Source organism: Manis javanica, chromosome 3 (genome assembly GCF_040802235.1).
Source record: "Manis javanica isolate MJ-LG chromosome 3, MJ_LKY, whole genome shotgun sequence".
Classification (NCBI taxonomy): domain Eukaryota; kingdom Metazoa; phylum Chordata; class Mammalia; order Pholidota; family Manidae; genus Manis; species Manis javanica.
The window spans coordinates 20882932-20908117 of record NC_133158.1 but is presented as its reverse complement, the minus strand read 5'-3'; the positions used below and the strand labels follow the sequence as shown (position 1 = coordinate 20908117).

Genomic DNA, 25186 nt, shown 5'->3' with positions numbered 1-25186 from the left:
GTGCTGCAACTCCATTCGTATGCTCATTGTGCCAGCCCTGTGGTGGCTGGTGACAAAGCTGGCTGATATCATAAAGCTGGCGCGCTATTCTGCCTACCTTGGTTATTTGGTGCCTCTCTCTGTTGTGTGTTACTTGTAATACTGAGATCTTTGCTTTTTGTGCCCGCTCCTGCATTTCTGTTCACATTCCTGCTCTGCAGGTCACCCCATCTCTGATCTACTAATCTTTCTTCTTTCAGGCTCCTGACCAGTGAGCCAAGCTGTTTCCCATGGCCTATTACTCCATATATATTCTTTTCTTGGGATACTTCTCTTTTTCCAGAAGATGGGTATGCTGCTCTTTGTGAAGATTTCCCTTCACTGCTGTCTTTCACGGTCACCTCTGACTGAAGAAGTGGTTCCGTAGTGTACTTTTGACTTGTACCCACACCAACAGCTGGCTCTGGCCTGACCCTGCTCATGCCTGATGCCAGAAATACCACCTCCATGTAGTGATGGATTTCTGCTGTGGCTGCCTGAGCCTATGGATTGTTGGGTCTGACCGAACAAGGCTATGATGGGCAGTTTTGTCAGAATCGTCATGTAATGTCACATTATCAGGCATCTCTCTTTACCAGGGAACAGTAGCTCTTCAAGAGCTGTTTTTCAATTGGTGTGTAATTCTCCGCTGCAGATGGCACGCCCTTGCTCCAGGACCCTGTGAGGATGTACTAGGAATCTCCTGTTGGGACTTGCCAGCAACTATAGAATGCATTTAACTGCCACTGATAACCTTTAAAATTATAGCATCTGCCAGGTTAGATGGTCTGTGCACTTCTACTTCAGTCTGCTGCCTTTATTTTCCTGCTCTGGGCCCATGCAACTTGGGCAGTCTCCTGGTAAACAGGTCAGAGAAATATTTAGGAGAAAAAGATGCCTACCTAGTTGTGGGAGGTTTGACAATGCAATAATTTCTTCTATAATTTGGCAGAAATGTCTCCCCGTACTCCGGAAGTTTTATGGAAGTTCAGCTATGAGACTGACCAATGGGTATAGGTAGACTTTTCCTCTCACCTTCCAGAATACATGCATTATATCAAGGCCTCTAATATCTGCCATATCTTGTTCATTTGGTCTGATTATTATGTTGTTACTGGTATAACATCATGTTGAGCTGAATGTGCACATTGTAAGGTCCCTTGAAACTACATTTTATCCACGGGTAGAAGAGATTCCATGTCTCTGGGGCAAGACCATAAATGTGTACTGTTGTCTATCCTATGTGAGTGCCCTGGAAAGATATAGAAAGTTCAGCAATTCATAATTATGAAGTGTAATCAATATTAATGTCAGAAGCTGATGAGTTTTATAAGAAGGAAATGACCAATTACATGTGATTTTAGGAAAAGTAATTCTAACTAAAGTGCAAAAATTCCAACCAAATTATTAACAATTGGAATCCATCTGTGTTCCAAAAGGACAATAAGACAATAACTGACCAAGGAAGGTTTATTCCAGGTATGTAAGAGTATTTCACTACATTATCTGCGTCAGCAAGTTAGTTTGTAAAAAACATATGACCATAGAAGACACACACTGAAACCCCATCCGATCAGGATCGATTCCCATTCCACATTTAATATATAGATAAAATACAAACAGAAAGTGTTTAGATCTGATAAAAGCTATGTACCTAAGATTTAGATCAAGAAACAGACAAGGATGACTTTGATAACCATTATTTCCTCAAAACTTAATATAACCAAAGCTACATAATTTGGCAGAAGAGTAGACAAACATATTGGTGGACTAGAATATAAATCCAGAAATAGATTCTAGTATATGTGATAATTTGATATATACCAAAGGTGGCATTTCAATTTAGTGGTAAATGGATGATTCATTATTCCAGGAGGAGTGCTGGCACAAATGGTTATCCATCTGGAGTAAAATCAATGTGGGGGCCCTTACCCCCCTGCACTAGTAATATGTTAATTACCCTAATTTAATATATGTTTTAAAATTCTGTATGGATTAAGGATTTAATATTAAAAAAATAAAATATTAGGACATTTAAGAGGATACATGTTTAATGGCATGAACATATTCTTAAGATAGCAATGCAGGAAATAGAAAGAATATGGACAGATTGTCTATGTGAAACTTTAAAACTCTTACATAGAAAATATTAGCGTAATGAGAATCAGTGGAAAATATGTTGAAGAAAATTTGCTAAGTGGATGACAGGCAAAACGTTAGTATCTGTGATAATTCGTAACTTCTACTCCTATATAAATAGCTCAATAGAAATAAACAAAGAAATAAACAGACAGCTCAGAAAAGTAAAGAAAGGAACTGGTAAATGTACTAAAAGATGTTCAAATCCATGGTAGTCAGGGCAAAAGAGAAAAAGTGATGACATTTGCTTGCCAGGTAGACATATGAACTGTTTCATTCTTTTAGTAAAGCAATCTGATATTGTCTATTATTTTAAAAATTATCTATTACACATATTTTTATTTCTGGGAATCTATTCCATATCAATGAAAGTGTGTGTGTCTGTGTCTCTGTTACATTATAACTATCGAAGTGTTGGAAAGGGTTGAAAACATTTTGGTGCATATATTCATAGTATGTTGTGTAACCATTAAAAGTGATGTGTTAAACCTGTGCCAGTTGACTTGGTGATATTTTTATTGGTTATTATTGAATAAGAATAGCAAACTTCAGAAAAATCAATGTCTTTAAATTTCAAAAATCAATGACAAATACTTTATTAGGTATATATGTGTGCATGAATATGCATGTGTGAATGTATACATGTATGTTTAAATAAAATAAAATGTATAAAAGTGAGAGGAAATGGGAAGAATACCAGTTCCCTTGGCTTGTTAACCTGTAAGAAGTGGATGGGAATAACAGAGTGATGTGCACAGATGGGGGAAGAAATGAAGTAGAGAAAAGAAGTATTACAAGGAAATTTAATTTCACTAACTCAGCAAAATTTAAATGAAATGAAATAAATGGAGATTTAAAAATATTTTGTATGCTTATGAATGTGGTTACTCATTGACTGATTGTTTGAAGTATTTTGAAGTATTAAGAAATGAAACCAAATGAAGAGTAATTTGAAAAAGTTACTAAGCAGTGATGTTGCTGAGAGGTTAAAGTAGACATTAGACCCAGTTCTCAATGATGCCTGTTACCTCATGAGAATGATACATAAAGTGCTGGCTACCATAATCGAGACAGCTCTACTGAAGTTGTGATCTAAATGGCTTCATTTTTTAAAAAAATTACCAGTGTGTTTTTTTTTTAGTAGTTAATCTCACACCAAAGTTATATTATTTGATTTATGTTAGTGAATATCTGGATATCCCTAAGAAAATGAGTTTCATACTTAAAAATTCTGTATGTTTTGTTAGAAAAAATGATCATGAACTTGTTCTTCAAGTACAATTTAAATAAAGGACATTTCCCTTGGCCTTATTGAAGTGATAGCCTGAACTCTCTCAGCTCTCCTAGATCTGGGATGTATTAACAAAATAATGGAATTAATGCCTGTGAATACACAGGCAGGGTTTTACAGACACCTCAGACACAGTAGTGGAATTTGAATCTAGTACAACCAATATGAAGTAGTGTTAGAATTATTAAAGTATTACGGAGGGTGAGAGGATTCCTAAAGGATAGTTTTCACAAAACCTAAAGGTTGAGGATGGGCGTGGTCAAAGAACATAACATTCCTACCAAAAATATTTTGATGGGATTAAAGGTTCTACATTGGCCTCCCATCAGACATTAGAGAAATTTTTTTTAATTAAATTAAATTAAATTAATTAATTAATATTTTTTAGGAGTTATGATTCTTTTTTAAAAAAAATTATTTATTTATTTATATTTTTTTGAAGAACATTATGTTTACTAGGCTCGCCCCTACCCCAAGTCCCCGCCACAAATCCCATTACAGTCACTGTCCATCAGCATAGTAAGATGTTGTAGAATCACTACTTGTCTTCTCTGTGTTGCAAAGCCCTCCCCTTTTCCCCACCCCCCACATTATACATGCTAATCATAATACCTCCTTTCTTCTTCCCCACCCTTATCCCTCTCTACCCTCCCATTCTCCCCAGTCTCTTTCCCTTTGGTAACTGTTAGTCCATTCTTGGGTTCTATGATTCTGCTGCTGTTTTGTTCCTTCAGTTTTTCCTTTGTTCTTATACTCCACAGATGAGTGAAATCATTTGATATTTCTTTTTCTCTGCTTGGCTTATTTCACTGAGCATAATACCCTCTAGCTCCATCCATGTTGTTGCAAATGGTAGGATTTGTTTTCTTCTTAAGGCTTAATAATATTCCATTCTGTATATGTACCACATCTTCTTTATCCATTCATCTACTGATGGACACTTAGGTTGCTTCCATTTCTTGGCTATTGTAAATAGTGCTGCGATAAACATAGGGGTGCATCTGTCTTTTTCAAACTGGAGTGCTGCATCCTTAGGGTAAATTCCCTGAAGTGGAATTCCTGGATCAAATGGTAAGTCTATTTTGAGCATTTTGAGGAACCTCCATATTGATTTCCACAATGCTTGAACTAATATACATTCCCACCAGCAGTGTAGGAGGGTTCCCCTTTCTCCACAACCTCGCCAACATTTGTTGTTGTTTGACTTTTGGATGGTAGCCATCCTTACTGGTGTGAGGTGATATCTCATTGTGGTTTTAATTTGCATTTCTCTGATAACTAGCGATGTGGAGCATCTTTTCATGTGCTTGTTGGTGATCTGAATTTCTTCTTTGGAGAACTGTCTGTTCAGCTCCTCTTCCCATTTTTTATTTGGATTATTTGATTTTTGTTTGTTGACGAGTGTGAGCTCTTTATATATTTTGAATGTCAAGCCTTTATCAGATCTGTCATTTACAAAAATATTCTCCCATACTGTAGGGTACCTTTTTGTTCAATTGATGGTGTCCTTTGCTGTACAGAAGCTTTTCAGCTTGATATAGTCCCATTTGTTAATTTTTTCTTTTGTTTTCCTTGCCTGGGGAGATATGTTCAAGAAGAAGTCGCTAATGTTTATGTCCAAGAGATTTTTGCCTATGTTTTTTTCTAAGAGTTTTATGGTTTCATGACTTACATTTAGGTCTTTGATCCATTTTGAATTTACTTTTGTGTATGGGGTTAGAGAGTGATCCAGTTTCAGTCTCTTACATGTACCTGTCCAGTTTTGCCAGCACCATCTGTTGAAGAGACTGTCATTTCCCCATTGTATGTCCATGGCTCCTTTATCAAATATTAATTGACCATATATGTTTGGATTAATGTCTGGAGTCTCTAATCTGTTCCACTGGTCTGTGGCTCTGTTCTTGTGCCAGTACCAGATTGTCTGATTACTATGGCTTTGTAGAAGAGCTTGAAGTTGGTGAGTGAGATCCCCGCCACTTTATTCTTCTTTCTCAGGATTGCTTTGGCTATTCGGGGTCTTTGGTGTTTCCATATGAATTTTTGAACTATTTGTTCCAGTTCGTTGAAGAATGTTGTTGGTAATTTGATAGGAATAGAGAAATTTTTAGGATAGCTTTCCATTTAGAAATTTCTAAGGCAAATATACTTGGGTAGCACATACACTAAAATTGGAATGGTACAGAGATGAGCATGGCCTCAGTGCAAGGATGACCTGCAAATTCATGAAGTGTTCCATATTTAAAACAAGAAAATACTCAACTTTTAGTTTGGTGTAGTCACCACTAATTGCTGTGAATTAAGTGTGGGTGTTTCCAACAATAGCCCTGCTGGGCAAACACACCCAGAACTGTCTTCTGGAACTTCTGTTATGTTGTATATGGTGTTTCAGAGTGGCGTCAGGTTTTTGCAGATGGCTTGTTCTTTGCCTCAAAATTTGTAAAGCTGTTTACTTCTTACCTTTGTTGTGCCAGAGATTCACCTCAGCAAATGCAGAAAATGTAGATTCCTTGATCTCATACTGATGTTCTCATTCAATTAATGCAAGGGCATGGTGGGAGCTCTGTAATTGGCTTTTTAAATAAGCACCCCAAGGACTTCTGAAGGAAATGGTTCAAGCCGTATCTTCCTAGCAGTCTTTACTTTAGAGTAGAAGATTGTCTCTATTTAGTACTCTAAATTTAAGAAAGTTTATGTATTCATAAATAGCAGTTTTTGCCTAAAATGAAGATATCTATCCATCGTTAATTACCCTTTAGTATTCGTAAAACTGTATTATAAAGATTCATTGAAGAAGTCAACAACATGATCTGAGAATGTTTAAAGGCTCCTTTATACTTCAGAGTTTCTCCAAGTCAGTCATATTGTTCTTGAGCTGCTCAGTATATATCATTATATCATAAGGTTCTAAATACATATCATAATCTACTGAGAAGAAATTCTAGTAATTATTTCTCCTTTCAATGTCAGTTTGACCTCCCATGTCAGTTCCCCCAATTTATTTTTTGCTTTGTGGTCTGTTATCAATATAGAAAAAATCAGTTTGCGTTCTTATAGGTTCTTGCATTTCTGGAGTTTCTGATTCATTTAGCCTAAATGATTCTATAAAGTGCACAATTACAAATGGAAAGTTTATTTTCAACTTGTTAGTCAAATAGGATCAAAAATCATTTGCAAATAAGTACTAATTTTCTGATGTGTCTTTTAGAAGTCTTTGTACTTGACCTTCTTTTCCACTGGGAAAAGTCTTAGTTCGGGAACCAGTTAGATGGTCTCTAAATTGCCATTCTGTCCAGTTTCACTTCCCATACTGTCTCAGTTTTTCTGTCCAGCTCTTGCATTTCTGTTATCTCAGATTGGAAAAGTTGAGTCTGTGTAGTCTTGGTTACATTAATGATGGACCCTCTATGGCTTTGAATATATGTTTCTCATGCTTGTGCAGTTGCTATGATGATAGTATCCCTTAGGTATTTTTCTTTTGGTGGGAGGCACATATTAATACCTGTGCATAAAATATGAATGTTTAAGAATATCTTCTAAGTAAAATTAGGAAACAGTATTGAAGGTCTAATGTGTGGTATTTCTTGTGATCGTCTACCAAATTATCTGTGTCATTTTACCTGGAAAATATTTTAGCTTGTTCATATTAATTCATATTGCCTGTGAGTATTTGTCTTCCTCCATTTTGGATCTCAGAGTATTTTCCCTTTAACATTTATGTTGTAGAAAAACAATAACAAGTGTCATCACCAGCGCTTTGCCTGGAGCACTAGACCCAGAAGCCTTAGCTTGGCTACCCATTTGTGAAATGTTCTCAGAAGATCTGTCACCAGCAGAGACCATCATGCCAGAGCAATAAATTACATGCTAGTTTAAAAATTTATTTTTCTGGTTATGTTGCATTCTTAAATGCCTGTGTATTCTTTCTTATCTGGATTACTTGTGTCCTACTTTTCCATACATTCCATATATTTTCTGCCTGTGGAATCATTTGAAACCTAGCACATGTTGTTTTTAATTGGTAGGCAAGTTTGGGTAGTAGTCATTCGTATTCTTTAAGGAAGAAAAACTGAAAATTCATTCTTCCAAACAGTATTTCTTATGCCATAAAGAAAACATAAAGTCATAAGATAACTTTTTCAGTTGTAAAAGTAGAAAGGAATAAATATCAAAATTAGTGAATCTTTTGAACACTTGGTAATATGTATGGTTGACAGATTTACACTGCCAGCTCCCGGCAAGGTTGTGTGAATACCACTGAGTTCTATCAAATTGGAACATTCATTATTTCTGACTCATCATGTTACCTAATAGTACTTAGTCCTTCTTAGCTGAATAGCTTATGATAACTCACTTAGCTACCTGGGCGTATCAGAACTGCATTAAGAACTTTTTCAAATATGTACATTCCCAACCCTCAGATTTTGCTTGAGTATAACAAAACAAAGACATGTGGATTTTGAAAAATCTCCCTAGTAGTAATCCACTATCTTAATGGTCTGATTTATCTTCTTATGCTTTTGCAAGTTGCTGCCAGGTTAATTTTCCTAAATAACTTCTCTAAATCCATCTTCTTCTAAAAGCCTTGGTGTTGCTCATAGTTATAGGATAAAATTCATATATTTTTGTGTTTCATTAAGCCCCTTATCATCCCAAAATTGGCTAGAACATCTTACAGTTACAGCATAAATTCTAACTTATGCCCTGCACCAGAAGTGGTGGGCCCTTAGTGCTGGAGTCACTGTAACTTACTCCTGCACCCATGGCAGACTTGAGCAATCAGCAGTGGCACTCCTTCCAGTTGAACTCAGATTTAAGAACACTTTTTAACATAGTTTTTCAGAAAGCTACAACCAAACAGTGAGAGTTTACATATGAGATGAAACCAATTTGCCATCATATTCTACCTGAACTCTATAACGGTCTCCAATTTACAGAAATTAGATGGAAAAAATCTGTAGTATTTGCTTTTATGGTGAAACTTGTTCATGCATACAAAACAATGCATGTTGCATGTACATAATTTATAAAGAAACAATAAAATAAACTTTCATGAGCCCACTGCACAACTTAAGTAATAGAATATTATCAGTGGCTTTGGAGACAATTTTATGTCCCCTTCTATTCCTATTGTATGCCTCTCTCTATTCCTGTCTCCCTCCTTGCCCTAGGCGTTGGCACCATTTGAATGTGAAGTTTATCATGTTCTTGCCTTTTGTTTTAGTTTACTATGCATTCGTGTAACTCTGTACAACTAAGGTTTATGTTTTTTTGGATTCACGTAAGTGGTATTATACTCTTTTCTCCTGCAGTGTGCTTTTTCATTCAGTATGTTTTGAAATTTGATGATGTGGCTGTGTAAAAATGGAGTACATTAGTTCTCTCCACTTTATAGTATTCCACTGACTGAATCTACCGCAGTTCATGTATCCATTCACTTGGTGAGGGACACTGGTTTGTTTTATGTTTGTGCCATTACCCATAATGCTGCCAGGATAATTTTTGGACATGCTGAGTGGTGTACATGTACAGAGTTGCTTTAGTGTATACATCTAGGAGAGGAACTTCTGTGTCTTCAGGTTGATAAATGGTGCACATTGTTGTACAGAGTGGTTAGTGAAAACCTCCACTCCAGCAATCAGGGTATATGAGTTCTTTTTGTTTCCCTAACGTACCAACACCTGATATTCTCTAACTTGTAAATTTCTGCCAATGGTTTTCTGAAGATTATGAGATTTTAATAGGATTTGATATTCTTCTTTTTGACTTTTTATATCTTACACAATGGATTTGTATTACTTATTCAATTAATACCAAAAGTATAGAATATTTTAAATGGAAAACTTGACTACAGAGCAACTGTGTATTATGACTGCAAACATATAAATTAAATATACCACCGTTGTATGTATGTGTGTATATGTTTGTGTGCATATATATATACACATTTATACACACATAAAAAACAGATGAATGATTGGTTAATACTGTTCAATTCAGTGATGCCACTTGGCTGTATCATTTATTCTTTGTAGATGTTGACTTGGGGCTGATTATGTAGTTTGGATAGACAGAAGCAAAAGAAAGTCTTTAGCAGGTAGGAAGCAGTGTGGGAGGTAGAAGTATTGGCACCTTCTACCAGCTGTGTCACTTAATTAGCCATGTGCAAATTACTTAATCTCCCAAATTCAAATTCCTCAAAACTGAAACTTGAGTTCCTCAGTATAAGAGGTGCATTTACCCTGTGTCTGCTTGTGTGAACATTAATTGATATTATCCACATAAAGCACTTTGTGTAGAATACGGCGTAGTAAATGCTCAGCGAACTTAAGTGGTCATCTGCTTAGAGAAATAGATAAAATAAATAACAACACAGAAAATGTGCTAAGTACCAATGTCAGACCCTTGCATCATTTATAACTAAATCCATATTCATATAAACTCATATGGTAAGGATAGAACTATTAACTGTTAAGCAGTACATGAAGGAAATTCCCCAAACTTGAGAAATCTAAACTGGTTGTTTACTATTAGTCTGTTCACACTTTTCCACATTTCTCCACCCGTTTTGTTGAAACGCAGGTTAGGGAAATCTATGAAGAAAATATCAGAAAAAAAGTACAAATAGAAATAGAAACCAGAAAGGAATTGCAGTGTTTGCAGAGCCAGCTTTCTATTTCAAGAATACACTCCCTCCAACATGGAAGGCTGCCAGCCCTCCAAGAGGGAGTGTTTTGCAAACTATGCACTTTGCTCATTCTTGGAAGCATTGTCCCCTTGAGTGGTAACCTTGTAGAAGCCAAGCTTCCCTAATAGAATGTGCTGCATGACAGGTCATGTAGGTCTGGGTTTTATGTGTGCCGTTCTGGACAGCTCTCTGCCAGGTCATTCTGTCACCTCCTCAGAGCAATAGGAACCTGCTTCCTGAGCACACACCATGTGGAAATGGTAAAGAATACTTTTATGTTTGGATTGTAGTAAAGGACTTGTCTTTGTACCTATGCACTCTTTTTTCCCTACTAACTTGTAATGCTAGTTTTTCCCCCACCACTGCATCTCCTTCTCAGAGTCTCAAAGGAGCAAGGAAAGTAGAGACATGTCAATGAACTGTAGAGACATACCACTGAACTCACATGTCAAAATAAGAAGAAATGAGAACAATACTTAACAAAACAGCGGAACCAGAATTCCATGGTGGAGACATCTATGTAGGGACTGACTGGATGTCATCTTAAATTGTTATTTTTTGTTGTTCCATCCCATAGGGTACCAATGCTTTAAACTGAGGAAGGGGTGCATGGATGCTCCAGGAGGTGGATTTATATCAGCTTGAGCTCTAACTGCAGCCTGTTCTTCATTAGCTGAGTGATGATGTGTATATGAGTCCACTTCCATAAGCCTTAGTTTCCTTCTCAATGAGTGGGCACAGTTATAGGACTTCCCTCATAGGGCTGTCAGGAGGATTGAATGAACTCAGTGCTAGGCACGGGATAGTGAGTGAGAGGAATTACTTCAGCATTTGCTTATTAATACTTTAAGAGAAACACTTCTTAGCACCAACGTCTGGTACTAAATACTTGTAATAAATCGAATCTCATAGTTTTTAAAAATGACACTTCTGCTCAAAAAGCCATGTTAAATAGTTGGATCTCATTGTCTTCATCCATCCTGTGCGAGATACGTGCTCATTTCTGTCAGCCCTATAAACATGAGAGACCGTGAGCTCAGAAGGAAGTATCTTAGCACACACTGGAATTAGTATGGGGCTTTCTTTTGAAAATATTAGGAAAAAACCATATGAGTATTCCTGTATAATGTGAAAAATCCATTGAACTATTTGTTAATGTACCAAGGGTAATAGTCAAAATATTTATGAAGGAGCTGGCTACTGCCCAATCAGAGTGGGCAACAGCTGTACATAACTCCATAGTCGTGTATACCTGAGCTAAACTGGATTGGATTGTGACCAAGAGAGGGGTTCAGTTGGCTGCAAATCTTCAGCAATTTCCTGACCTTTAGTTACTTGTCCCTATAGAACCAGCAGCTTTGTTTTTTTATTGCTTTCCTATGTTCCTGCCTCAGGGAAGCACAGTTCACAAAAAACATCCCACCTACCAAGTACCTGAATGTCTGCACATCCATTACAGCCTTTATATGGTAAAGTAGTTAAGTTTTCAAAATGCCCAAATGATAATAAACATTATATACTCAGTTACATGCATCCTGATAAAATACAGCATCTCCAAAATGAACATTAAACAGGAATTTTTTTATTATGATACATCAGAATCCATCTTTTTGGTTGTTCCTTCAAAACATACTTCAAAGCCCTGGTTTTGTGAAATAATAGATGTCTGACTTCGCAATAATTGGGCTAAGGAGGAATACATGGGGAGAGTATTTTAACTGAAGTTAAGCCTTCTTGGCTTTCTTAGCTTGTGATAAAACCTTAATCACTCTGCTTTCAAACTCTACAATTAGTAGATTATATAACCACAATAAGGAACATTCTTACCGCACCCATCAAAATGTTTCACAAACAATTACAGATAAATCTGCACAAAATTCTCTGAACTAAGTGTCACTCTGAAGTTTGTAGGCTGGGAAATACTTTTTAGTCTTGAAGGAAATTCTTGGGTTGGCATCACAACATGCAAACTCCAGTGGTGCAAGAAAACCCTCTTCCTGTAATTCTGTACCTCAATTTAGACTAATTTATGTTTTGTTTTGTCGTTTTAATGGCAAATCCACTCTCTGTCCCCCCAGGTGTCCTGTTATATTTTCCAGAGTTTTTGCAAAGTCTTTTGCAAAAAGATTTGTGAAATGGTTATCATGAGCAAGGTTTGGAAGGATGGGTCATGGATCATTTATCCCTCCCAGGTTGTCTCTATCCCCATGTCCCTTTCTGTCAGGTTGCCTGGCCCTGATTCTGTTTCTTTGCATCTTCTTCAAGTCCATTTACAATGGAACTCTGTGTAATTATTCTTTTCTTTCATCTTGCCACTGCCCTGTGGACTTGCAGACCTCCATGCCTCCATCGGTTCTGGGAAATACTTTTTAGTCTTGAAGGAAATTCTTCCTTCTCTGTTACGTGTTTCCAGCTGAGGCTTTTGTTGAATTTCTCTGTGTTTTCTTGGAAACAACATGTGCTTTTAGAAACAACTCATTTGTGGAACCACTTGAACTTTTCATTCTGCCTCCTCTTTCCCTGTAACAAGGAATCACAGAGCTAACAGAAGGCAGAGATTCGGGTAAATGAACCCACGTTTAAAATGTTATAACAGCCACAGAGGTGAAGATGCCTTTCAGTTTTGTCACTCATAGCTAGAGCTAGAATTTCAAGCTCATTGTGTCCTAGCCAGTAGTTCCTGAATGCTTCGATGACTCTGCAGCCGAATTACTTTTGGAAGTTTAAAACAAAGCAAAACAAAATAATTCTGGGCTTGATGCCTGGAAATTATGATGCAGTGGGACCAGGGGATCAGGTTTTTGCATAGCTCCCCCAGATGGTCTGATACAGAGCCAAGTGTGGCAACTACTGTTCTAAATTTAATGTTCATTAATTCAACACATATTGTTCTGAGTGTCTACTGTGGGCTGAGTCCCTCAGGGTTAGGTTTTGGGCATACAGTGGGGCTGTGCATGGAAATGGCTCTGCAGAAAGTGAGCACAGCAGAGCTTATCTTTATTTGAAGAAGGGTTTCTTAAGAGGTTTTTTTCCTTCTTGTTATGGTGGTTGTGCTAATTGTTTCTCCTTTTTAACTGTGCATTCCACGACCTCAAACTCCTGGCCTGCAGGCCACATCTTCGAGTGTTGTTAGGTCAGCCAGCCCTCTGTTCAAAACAAAAAGAATTGTCAACATGAGAACAGAAAGACAGATTAGCAAGATTATCCAAAACAGAGAAGCAGCTAAGGGCACTGGGCAGCTATGTGCTGTCCCCACCTGGCACTCTTCACTAAGAATGTTGTCTGGTTCTTCAATGTCATATTCTGTCATATTCTGCATATTCAAACTCATATTCTGAGTATATTAGGAACATTGGAGTAGGCATCTGTGAAAACTATTACTTGTTTTTGTTATTCTGAAATGGGGAGGCCTGGTTAAGGGCATTTGTTCTGGTTCTACAAAATGAAATGTCTCCAGATGATCACCGGTGGTACTTAATCTGGAGGGTCTAAAGGGCAGGAAGGAAACGGATTCTCTTCTCTGAACAAGCTGGAAATCACAAATTCCTTGAAGCATGTTTATACTAAATGTAGTCATCCAGGCAGAATTCTAGGTGCTGAAAAACGCCTTTGGTTATTCAGAGTTGGACCTTTATTTCCAAATCTGCACATAGCTTTTTGGTAAATTCAGTTCCATCACCTAAATCAGTCTGTGTGGGAAAATGAAACCACATTAATTACTATTGTATGAACTGAAATTTATCAACTCTTACTTAGTTGCTTCTCCAAGTTTTCATTAAGGCCTTCACACTTTTCCTGCCAGTAGTAATAAATGCTTTCTTAGTATTTTTCATATGACATGTATAGAAAATGTCAATGTCTCTATGGCACGCTGAGGGAGAGAGGGGAGGCTCTTTGTGGCCTGAGGTAGCTTGTGCACACAGAGAGCTGGGGAAACTGCCAATCTGGGCACAGTCTTTAGGACCCTCTGAATTTTGGTCGCAGTGTTTTGGTTCTTAGACATGAGCTCATTAGTGGATGCATTAGAACTATCTCATTGAGTGAAATGAGAATGAACTATCTCATTGAATGAAATACTTTCTACAGAACAGAGATTTTTCTCCTTTGAAAAGTGAGGGAGATGCACACTTTCCCCCATTGTCATACTTCTCCCTATGAAAAGATAAAACATATATTTTTTAACTGAATTATTTACGATTAGAAAAAATATTAACGTGTCAGTAGCATGCAGTGTTGTTTATTTGTCCAGGAGCAATGGAGTGGTTAACTATGCTTTTCAGAATTTTTAGCGGGAAAATGCATTTTGGTTTGAGGTTTCAAAATGAACTGCGTGTAATTTGCAGACATTTTTGTTTGGTTGACACAAATGTTTTGAAGTATGGTTTTCATTAGTTGCTTGCTAATGTGTGAAAACTGGAAGGTCTCATATAAATGCTTGTATGCAGAGTCTTCTGATAAATCAAAGTGTCTGTAGGCCTGGGCTCACACTGAACTGTGTGGACAGCCTCCAAGACTGAGTTAAATGGGCACACACACTCCTGTTCCCAGGCTCACCCCTTATGGTTTTGTACCTGTACATTTAAGGTTACTCCATACACAGTCAGTTTCAGGTTCCCCCTCTTCCTTTACCATTGTGGTTTATGGGCTTCCTCTGAACCATTATTTACTTGTATGAAAAAAAATAGAGGCTTTTTGGGGAGGGACCTGGGGTACTTGTCTTCTCTTTGTCTCCTGAGCTGTATTGCTGTGGGCATAAATTCAAGCTGCTATCACAGTTTGTCTCAATTTAGATTTACACTTCTGTGTTGATAGAGCGGATGTTTTATACACCTAGATACGGCCCCTAATAGGTGTGAATTCTAAGCAGATAACTATTCATAACCACAATTAGCATTTCTAAGAGTGTCAAAATCACTCTTTTCATTGTGATAAAGCAACTTTGAAAAACACAGTTAAGAAAAAGTGTTTTAAAAAATGATGTAAGCAGTCCATGAGCAGTTGATGTCTTCTTAAAATGAGTTAAGAGACCTATGTTTGCATTAGTATTTATTTAACTTTTTGATTTATCTCTAGTCAAGGTGCCAATTACATTCAATTTCTTTGAAATAATAGCAGTAACTATGTCTTGAATACCAGGGAGTTGGCTCAGCATATAATCAAATTCTACTTAATTCTTGTAATAAACCAGTGATGTACATACTTATCACCCCTATTTTATGTATGTAAAATTTGAGGACAAAAGAGGTTCTAGTAACCCGTAACTTCCCTAATCTTACACAATCATGTGTGTATGTTTACACATACAAATATATTTATGCTACATATATATGTAAACACACGCATATATATACCATGTTTAACAGCAGTTCATTCTGCCTCTCATGTTCTTTTAAACTGTTTTTGACCACCATTCATAGTGAGAAATACTAGTTATATCAAGGCTTAATACTTAACGTCCTGCATTTCCATAGTGTCATTGCACACACCAGTACTAACCCTTATTAAATTCTCAGTACATTTTGATCATCTCTATTCTATTCTGTCCTCTTCTTTCATTTGCCCTGAACTGAATGCACACACACAAATGTATGTATAGCTCTTTAAAGGGTAAAACCTGAAGTTTGAAAAAACACTGACTTAGACGCTAAATAACAGGGAAGCCATTCCTGGTGTGGAGTGCATGAAAGAGACTGAGTTGGAGCAATACTTGTTAAAATGAGACCATAATACAAAGAGATTTGCTTTAGAAAAATTCTCTTTAAATTTCTATTTTACCTTAGAATAGGAAGTTTTGTGTTTTATTTTACCATAAAATAATTCTTCAAAATTCCGTATTTAAAAATCATGAAGCTATTCTAATGTATGTGTATTATACCTAAAATAACTATAAAAAATAATCACATGGGAGGTGAGGTAGGTAGATATAGACAAAAATGACAGATCACTGATATTTGGTGAAGCTGGGTGATAGGTGTATTGGGAGTTCATTATCCCATTCTGTTCACTCTGTATATGATTGGAATTTTACATAGGAAGTTATTTATAAAAAGGAGCTCCATCACGATCTTTTGTTCTGTTTTCCAATGAGGCTTATGCTTGCATGAAAGCAGGACATGTCAAGGTTAAAGCGTGACCTTTCTTTTGCAAAGTTGTTAATAGTAAGTATCCAGGCTGGACAGAAGCTGATTAGGCTCTTCTGATACCAAACTGCTGTAAAATTGGATTTCTCACCTTGCTATGACTGATCTTGTAGTGGGGACTGCCCTAACACTGCAGAATGTTTAGTGGACCCCTGTAGCCTTTAGATGTCATTAGTACACACACACCTCTCCCCTCCCTAGTCGGGACAACCAAAACCCTCTTTGGTCATTGGCAAATTCCAATGGGGGTGGGGGGCAGAATCATGCTAACAAGGATCCACAGAGATCAGCTTGAAATACTCCAGAAAGAGATGTCTCTATACCAGAGTTCATTTCTCTTTTAGTTCTTGGATTGTGGTGAACCATTTCTCTTCCCTTTACAATGTACACTTTTAACTGCTCGTGTGATTTTGACTGAGGTGGAATCATTACCATACAAGTTAATGCCAAGAAGAATCTCATCTCGAAAAATAGACCCTTTACCTTCCTATAGTCTGAACCTCCTCCTTAGTTTATAAATATGCTCAAGAGTTTTCCAACTTAAAAATATCCTTTATTGACTCCCTATCGACCCTCTGCCCATCTCAAACTGCTGCCCCATCTCTCCCATTCTGAATTATTGAGAGAGTAGCTGTTCCTCCCTGTTCCCACTTCCTTGACCTGTGTTAATGCTTCTCCCCACACAATGTGGCTGATTCTGCTCAAAGACACCCCTGAAACCAGCCTGATTGCATCACCAGAGCATTTGATGGCCTGATGCTACAGTCTCTCTCTTTTTCTTTTTCTCTCTCCTTGTTCTTTCTTGCTCTCATTCTTTCTATTTCTGCCTTTTAAGAAAAATTGCTTGAGTGAGGTAAAATTTGTGTAGCTTTTATATATTTGCATAAAGTCCACTCATACAGCTGTACAATTCAGTGAATTTTAGTAAATTTACAGATTTGTGCAACCATCACCTCACCCCACTTTTGGAATACATCTGTCACCCAAGGGAGAACCTCTCGAGTCTCAGTATCCCTACTCCCAGCTACAGGCTGTATGTTCCCTTTGGCGTTGTCCCTCACTGCCTTGCAAAAACTAAATGTGCAGCCTTCCCCCTTGACTTTCATAAGGCAGTCTGCCCATGAGCTTCACTGAGCCTCACAAAATGGCCCTCTTCTTTCTTCTTTAGTAAGTTTATTTTCCTCTGTTCACACCTTAACCAATGGGCTTCTCCTTCCTTATCACCCAGCCCCGTGCTTCTGGACTTAACCTGAGTTGTTTCATTCTCCCCCACCCCCATGCCTCGCTTTCCAGGCTAGGTTTTGCTGGTGGTGTTCTGTTACCCATACCTGTCTCCTTCCTTGTCTCCCAGGTAAGCCCTCCTTTTTCATTAAGAATTACCTCAGATGCCACCTGTTCCAGGATGTTCTGTGAAGTCCCCCCATTTTCTAATCCTTGTTACTCTTTTCTGTAACTGTACTTTGAAGAGATGCAGCTCATGAGCTGGGACCCTAAGGCAGCTTTGTTGTCTTTTTCTGTCCCCTTATATTCTCTCTGTGACATTCCTCTCCTGCACCAGATGAAAACCCAGGCAGCTCCATCTACTCTACTTTTGATGGTGCTTAGGTATTGGGCATAATTTCAATCAAAAAGTGAAAATGTGTAATATTTACATATTTGTTTACATACATATATCTGGTGTGGTAGTTAACTTACAACTTAGAGATAAAACTCATCACCCTCCTAGGGCTGTACTGCAGAGAGGAAGTGTGCAGAGAAAGAATGTTTTAGTTTCTTTTGTCCCATAGCATGTCTGTACCTCCTCCCCATAACTTGCTGATTCCAGTTCTGCTTAGTGTTTTGCAAGGGAAGAGAAGGGACCAGGGTGTTTTAGTTGATTGATTGCATTACAGCAATTTGGGATTATGGCACTTGGGATCGCCAGGAGTGTAGAACTGTCATTTTCCTTCAATGGTTCTTTCATGGGTTCATTAGAGATCCCCAAACTTTGGGGTTGTTTCTCCCTCAGTTCTCTCAGTCTGCTGATGCACACCCCAGCATCGGTAGTCACTTCTTCCTTTCTCAGCTGTCAGGAATCCAGAGATTGCCCAGCTTCCCTCTGGAAGGTCTCCTCCCACCTCCCAGGTGGGTTTCTGGCTCCATGTGCAGGATAACCCCAGGTACTCCCAGGTGTGTGTCTGGCTCACAGGACAAGCCATGTGTCCTGTGCCCCTCATGTCTCTTAGAATCTATGTCCTTCCTACATCACAGTCTTCTATTCTGCTTCAGCATCCTTACCTTCTTTATTGCAGTTCTAGAAAATGAACCCCCATAATGCAGCTCTCTGTGATCTCCTTAAAGCACAACCCCTCATGGGTTAAGTACCCTCCTTCCTCCCCCAGAGGAGTGGAACTCCTCAGAATTTTTCAGAAGAAACTTTTCAAATCTTCTACTCAGTCTCCTGAGTAGATATACCTCTGTTATGAGCAAGGGCTTTAGAGGCAGACGAATGGTTTTGCAATGTCTGCTTTGAAAAAATGCTCCTTACTCTGTTCTGGGACCTCCCTTACTTTTGGCATGTAACACCTGCTTTGTCTGAGTGACTGAAGGAGCTTCACATTAACATCCTGTTACAGACCCCTCTCCTCCAGTCCAGGATATTGTATGGAACGTTTCTGGGTCAGTTTGCTTCTTTAGAGTGTAAGTGCCTTGAGGGCGGAGATGATCATTTATTTTGAAATATTCTCTCTGCCTGTACCTGACATGCCGCGGGGAATCATTGCACTTCCAAAATCACCAAAATCACTCTCCTTCATCCAGAATTATGAAGTAAGGAACAGAATGGTCTTGCTCAGAGTTCAGAGTTGGAGTTCCTGTTGAATACTGCATATATCCCAGCTAAAAAGTCCTTTTTCCCACCTTTGAGTCCTTTCATCCTTTTGTTCTTGACTCTCACAACAAAATTATTTACGTATCTTCCACCTATATGTTAGAAACAAAATGGAATTTTTTTTCCTTTTCAAAAATGTTTGTTAATGTTTTGAAGAATCAACATATGTACATTATAGAATATTTTAAATATATAAAAGAAAATAGAGTGAGAATTATTCCCTTTCTATTCCGTTTCTAAATGCACAGTTCTCCCCACAGACAGTGGCTTTCTCCAGCTCTCAAATATCCTTACAAACTATTCTATGCACATGTAAATGTATAGAGGTGTATACTTTTGCCCTCATGTAAAAACTGTCATACTTTTCACACGTTTGCATGTTATGTTTGTGGCTTAGTGTGTCTTTGAGATGTGTTGATTTAATCCCAAAGTTGTTACTTTGTTCTTAATTCTAGGCTACAATAGGGATCTAGTTTCAATTGCCAATTATATTATTACCAACTTTAAAAAATGTATAGAATATCAGGTTATACATTTATGGTTTCCTAAAGATCTGGTTAAGCATTCCATCTGATACCTACTGTGGAGAAAAAAAAAATGAACATACACACCTTCTGTCTCTGTTTCTCGTGGGTAAATGTCTTAATCCATCTGTGTCTCTGTTTCTTTATCTGAAAAATGGGGGTGATAATAGAAGGAGACTCATGGATTTCTGTGAGGATGAAGTTGGTTAATATATGAAGCAATACCTGGCAAATAAGAAATACTCAATAAAAGGTAGTGATTGTTGTTACATTACTATTCATTTTTCGTCCTGATATTTTTAAAATTGTCTATGTAGAAAAACATTTACATTATATTCTTAGTAAGCTATTTTTAAGTTCTAAATAAATACATGGCACAAGGAATGTTGTTATGCAAACTCAGGAAAGTTGCATTGTTCCTCACTTCCATGTCCTGAGGTCTGCAGTAATATCCCATTTGCTAAGAAGGTAAGAATACCCATGCAACATTTATTAATTATGGAAATCTGTTCATTTTTTCCTCCTTTAATTTGGGAAAACATCATGGATGAGCATATATCATAGAATTTGCTTACTGTTTAGTTTTCCTATTATCATTAAATGTAGTAGGATAGAAAAGTCTAAGTCTTTTACTTAGAGCAAGATTCTTTTCAATGGAAGCATGACATTTAAAAAAAAGCTTACAAGAACACTGGCCTAAGGGCCTATGTCAGAAAAATATTAAACAGTACCAATCTTTTTCAGGGATGGAGAGTGCATTAGAAAATCCTGCACCTTTACTGAAACTTGGACTTGCTCCAAAACAAGTCTTGTCTTGAAACATGTTACGAGGGTCATTATTGCATGGCAAATAGCAGTCACCCACGATTAGGAAGTTGTTTGTAAAACAGAGTGCCCTGGAATTGGCTATCTTAGTTTACAGTGAAGTAAGGAAATTGAAGTAAATTCTCCAAGTATACTTGAAGTGTTGCCATTCTTCTAATATTTTGAATCAGGAAAGGGGTTGGCATGACTTGGCAGCTGTGTCTTTTCCCGTGAGCTTGCGCTTGTATGAAACTAACGAAACCAACTGAAAAATGATGTCGTTTTTTTCTGAAGGAGCAGCAGTGAAAATCTCTTTAAATTGAGGACAAAGAGATCTCTTTGAGTTGCCAGAGGAGATCTGTTTGAGTTGAGGACAAAGTCAGAGAGGTTCTGAAATCAGTGCAAGGCATCTCAGAGTGTTCTGGCAATAATTGTTACATAGCTGACTCACTGACTGCCATATATAAACAAGAACTCTGATTTTGTTTGCTACCGTGGAGGTACACTGGTTGCTAAAAGACAAAAATGAAGCTGTTAACTGGATGTCAGATAATATACCTCTGCAAAATAGCTTCATAATTTCAACTTCTTTGTCAAGCTTTTCAACAGCATCCTTCTCAGGAACATTCACTTTTTAATAGAATTTCTTTTTCTTATCACTCTGCATAACTTATATTTAATTCAGTTTTGGTAAAATTTCCATTGATATCTGTATGAAAAAACAAGCAAAAAATAAATCTTCAAATATACACATATATATGTATATAGGTATACACACATGCATATATATAATTATCTGTGGAAAAGAAATTATTTTTCAGTGTAATAAAATAAATTTTATATACAACAAAAGTGAGCTTATGTCAGTCTACGTGTATTTGGAGTAGAGAGGTAGGTGGGCCCATAGATTTGGCAGATTCTTAAAAGGGACTTTAACCTGCAAAAGGTGATTAATCACTTTTTTTTCCCACCAAAATGTAGTCTCATTGGAGAGAGAAGCCATAGGCCGTAGTCTAAATAACTATAACGGAAGGTGTTGAAAGCGATGAGGGTCAAAGGAAGGAAGATAAAGTTCCATAGGTGTCCGCAGGACCTTGAGATGACTTCCTGCTGACATTTGCCTCATTTGCTGATTTGGCTACTATAAACACAGAACTGAGGGTGTGAAGATAACATCAAACTGACACATTACAGTCTCCTCTCTCCTTAGCTGCCCAATGGTTGTGAACTGGAAGGAGCATGTACGTGGAGTTATATAGAATTAGGATTTGGTGTCCAGAGTTCATGAAATTGCATCCCCTGACAATTCAGTTCCCCCAGGAAAGAGACAGCCTTGGTATCAGAGTAGATAAACTACATTTCTGGAAGATATACAGTGAATCAGTGAATAATTATGATTATGAATGAAAATAGAGTGGGTATGTGATGCTTGATTTCTGATCTGGCAGGACATGCAGTTTTATCAAGCTGTTAAACTCATTTATTAGTTGACTACCATGGTATTATGGTTGCATACCATGACAGTGAATAAATATAAATTCTAGAAGATTCAATGTAATACCATAAGCATCAAACTTTTATCCATTAATAATTGAGTGTTTTATTATACTAACAATCTCTCAACTACTCAAGGTTTTTTGGGGATGAGGTGGGGTTTAGGAACAGTGTACATTCATGAATAGAATTTGTTTCTTCAATACTGTATTTAGAGGTGACATTTTGGGGATGGGAGCAATGTGTGAACCAATCCTTCTAAATAAAATTGCTGTAGGGTTTGTTTCTGAAAAAGAAAAGGCCCATTAAGTACATCTTCTTCTGATAGAAATGAATGCAAATCATTCACACACCAAAACTTCCCACCACACAAAGAAGCTTAACTCGGAGCATTTACCAAGACTATATTCCAAATTGTCTATATATGTTTAATATTATAAATTTACATCAATATTTCATGATCCACAATCTTAGTAGCAATTGTGTTAAGTATTTGAGAAAAGCCATAAATGACCTCTTCTTTTAGTGCAACCAGAAACAACTATTTAGAGCATTTTTGGCATTGAGTCCAAAGTCTAGCATACTTTAGCTCAGCTAACATTAAGAATAGATAGTACAGTTGTCAATATGTACTAAATTTGGGGGCTATTTAAAGACCGCCACGTGAAACGTGATGTAAGTATATTAAGCTTTAGCCCCCAGATGTAAATGTCTGTTGGTAGAGAAAAGTTTAAGGAGTATCTATTTTTTCTTTGGTTTATAACATTCCTGCAAAAAGGAGAATGTTCTTATTACAGCAGATGACATTTTGAGTTGTATTTGTCTTGATTCAGTAGCTTCGTTTGTATTTATTATGACTTGGTGATTTCAGAAATGGGATGAGCTTGTATATGACCCTTCTCTCCAAGACAATACTTGGCAGTGCTGAGAAGTCAGGTTGTGGTTGTATTAATTACCTTCATTATTTATAAAGTCAATGCCCTACTTGAGCAGGATTCTGGAAGCCCCCTGCTGAGCTTGGCATTAACTTTTTGGGTGGTGAATCCAGGCATGTAGGAGGAGTTTGGGGGCAGCTTGGGAGATGAGATGGTATTGATTAAAAATAAACAATATAATTTCTAAAAATATTTCTGAATGAGATCTTTTTATCTTCAAACTTTGTATAGTATATGTGTGTGTGACATATGTAAGAATATTAGAAAATGCATATTTCTCCTCTTACATCAGATAGCTTGTCTAATATTGTCTATTCTCTTATGAATCTGAAGTCAAGAACGAAATTGGTGTGTCTCAGATGTGTTTTCTTTCTGTCCTTTTAAGTCTGATACTTAAACTATAGTATGATTATGATATGATATTTGAATGTTCATTGCAAATATGATTATGTCAATTCCTGGTTGAAGCAGTGACTTTCCAAATGGCTTTATCCTGAGACTAATATTCTTAGCCAGGCATATAAGGTCGACCTGCATTATACACCCAGTCTCATTTCATGTCACACAATTTGGCCATGTGATTTCTATGCCAGTGGACTTCTTTCTGTTCTTGCAGCAAGCCATGGACACTTAAACCACAGGGCCTTTGCATATTCTATTCCTTCTGCCCAGATGTGATTGCCAGGTCATTTAACCAGCAGTAAAACATGGTTACTGACCAATCAGAAGCAAAATGGGCTAGAGCAGGATTCTGGAAGCTCCCTGCTAAGGTAGGCATTAACTTTTTGGGTGGTGGACCCAGGCATGTAGGAGGGGTTTGGGGGCAGCCTGGAAGATGAGATGGTAGTTGATGGGACAGAGTCCAGACAGTGGCTATTCACCACTTCTTTACCGAGTCAAGACCATACCAACTCTGTCTGTCTCTGAAAAATGTCTTCCTTCCTTCACCCTGCAACACTCAGACACATAATGCACAGACATTGCACATATGCGGATGGCAGTCTGATTATGCATCTCTTCTTGTCTTCCAGCATACCCCACTTCCTCAGAGGAGCTTTCCCTGGCCTTCCTGATGAGGGCCATTCTCATTGAGGCTTTCACAGGAATTTCTACCCCTTCATTATACCTTTCACAGTGCCCAGTTTACAAATACATTGCAATTATTTGAATCATTATGTCAGACCCAATAGTTCATATACTCCCTGAGTGCTTGGCTCATCAATTATCTGACAGCTCCACCCCCTCTCCATCTTCATCCAGAATTCTAATCTCAGCGCCTAATAGATACTCAATAAACATTCACTGAATGAATAAAATTTCAGAAAGACTTTAAAACTTCTTTGAACACCTTTATACTCTTTAAATGTAACTGATGAAAGACCTATATATACCCTGAAAACTACAAGGCACTCATGAGAGAAGATACCAAAAAAAAAAAAAGATACAATAAAGAAGATACTGAAAAAAAAATGTAGCTGATATGCATATTACTTTGGGGATGGATTTCTGGGAAGACAACATTTTTTTTTAAGTTTACCATCTTTTTAAGACCTTTTCACACATTTTCCTGAAATAATTTTCAAATAGTGGCTAGCTCCCATGCCATGATTTATCTAATTCATTCCAGTAGGAATTTTTCTCACTGACTTGATGTCCAGTGCAAAGATATAATCTCCCAAGTTAATTCATTCATTCTTCTTAAAACTCAACAGGAAACATGACTGAAAGCCTACCACTCTGTACAGGGCATTTGGGACATTGAGGCAGCCAGTGATGGAAAAGTTGTTCTACTGTCAGAGATATATCACTCTAATAATAGTCTCCTTATATAATTTATAAGCAAAAAAATCTTTATAAGTGTTTATAACATTTTGTTTTCCCAGTGCAGTATTGGAACAAAGACCATGTGGTTTGTTCTGTGACTTAGAGCAAAGCCTCGCATACTCATTAGGGTGCTTTTTAATGACAGTTATGATGATGTTACTATAGGATCCTTTGCTAAAGTGTGTCTTTTTTCCCTGAAAATGCTATCTATGGGTTCTTTTAAAGTCTGTTATTTTGTTATTACCAAATCCTTTCCAAGTATGATTTAGTATATAAACCAGATAGCCTTAACTCCCGAAAGGGGGAAATAGTGGTTCAATCTGTTTTATAGTCTTCAAGCCTTTCCTGTGCTCAAGACTTACCCATCTTCCCAGGATTTAATATGCCTTGCTGTTGCTTCTTAACTTTTTTTGAATTTTTGACACATCATGTGTTATATTTGCATTTCATGTTTCCCATACCT

At 37.4% G+C, this 25186-nt stretch overlaps 1 protein-coding gene, 1 long non-coding RNA gene and 1 pseudogene across 5 annotated transcripts in view; 2 read left to right on the top strand and 1 right to left on the bottom strand.

The window, feature by feature from the left end:
* CNTN3 (contactin 3) overlaps positions 1-25186 on the top strand; it is a 367094-nt gene that overhangs the window by 52888 nt on the left and 289020 nt on the right. The gene's annotated exons all lie outside the window — the stretch shown is intronic.
* On the top strand, positions 5591-5690 carry LOC118972579 (U6 spliceosomal RNA; annotated as a pseudogene).
* LOC140848140 (uncharacterized) lies at positions 19052-22463 on the bottom strand. The gene is made up of 3 exons (XR_012128685.1): positions 21029-22463; positions 19754-19813; positions 19052-19234 (listed from the first exon to the last, which is right to left on the bottom strand). It is a non-coding gene; the product is annotated as an uncharacterized lncRNA (long non-coding RNA).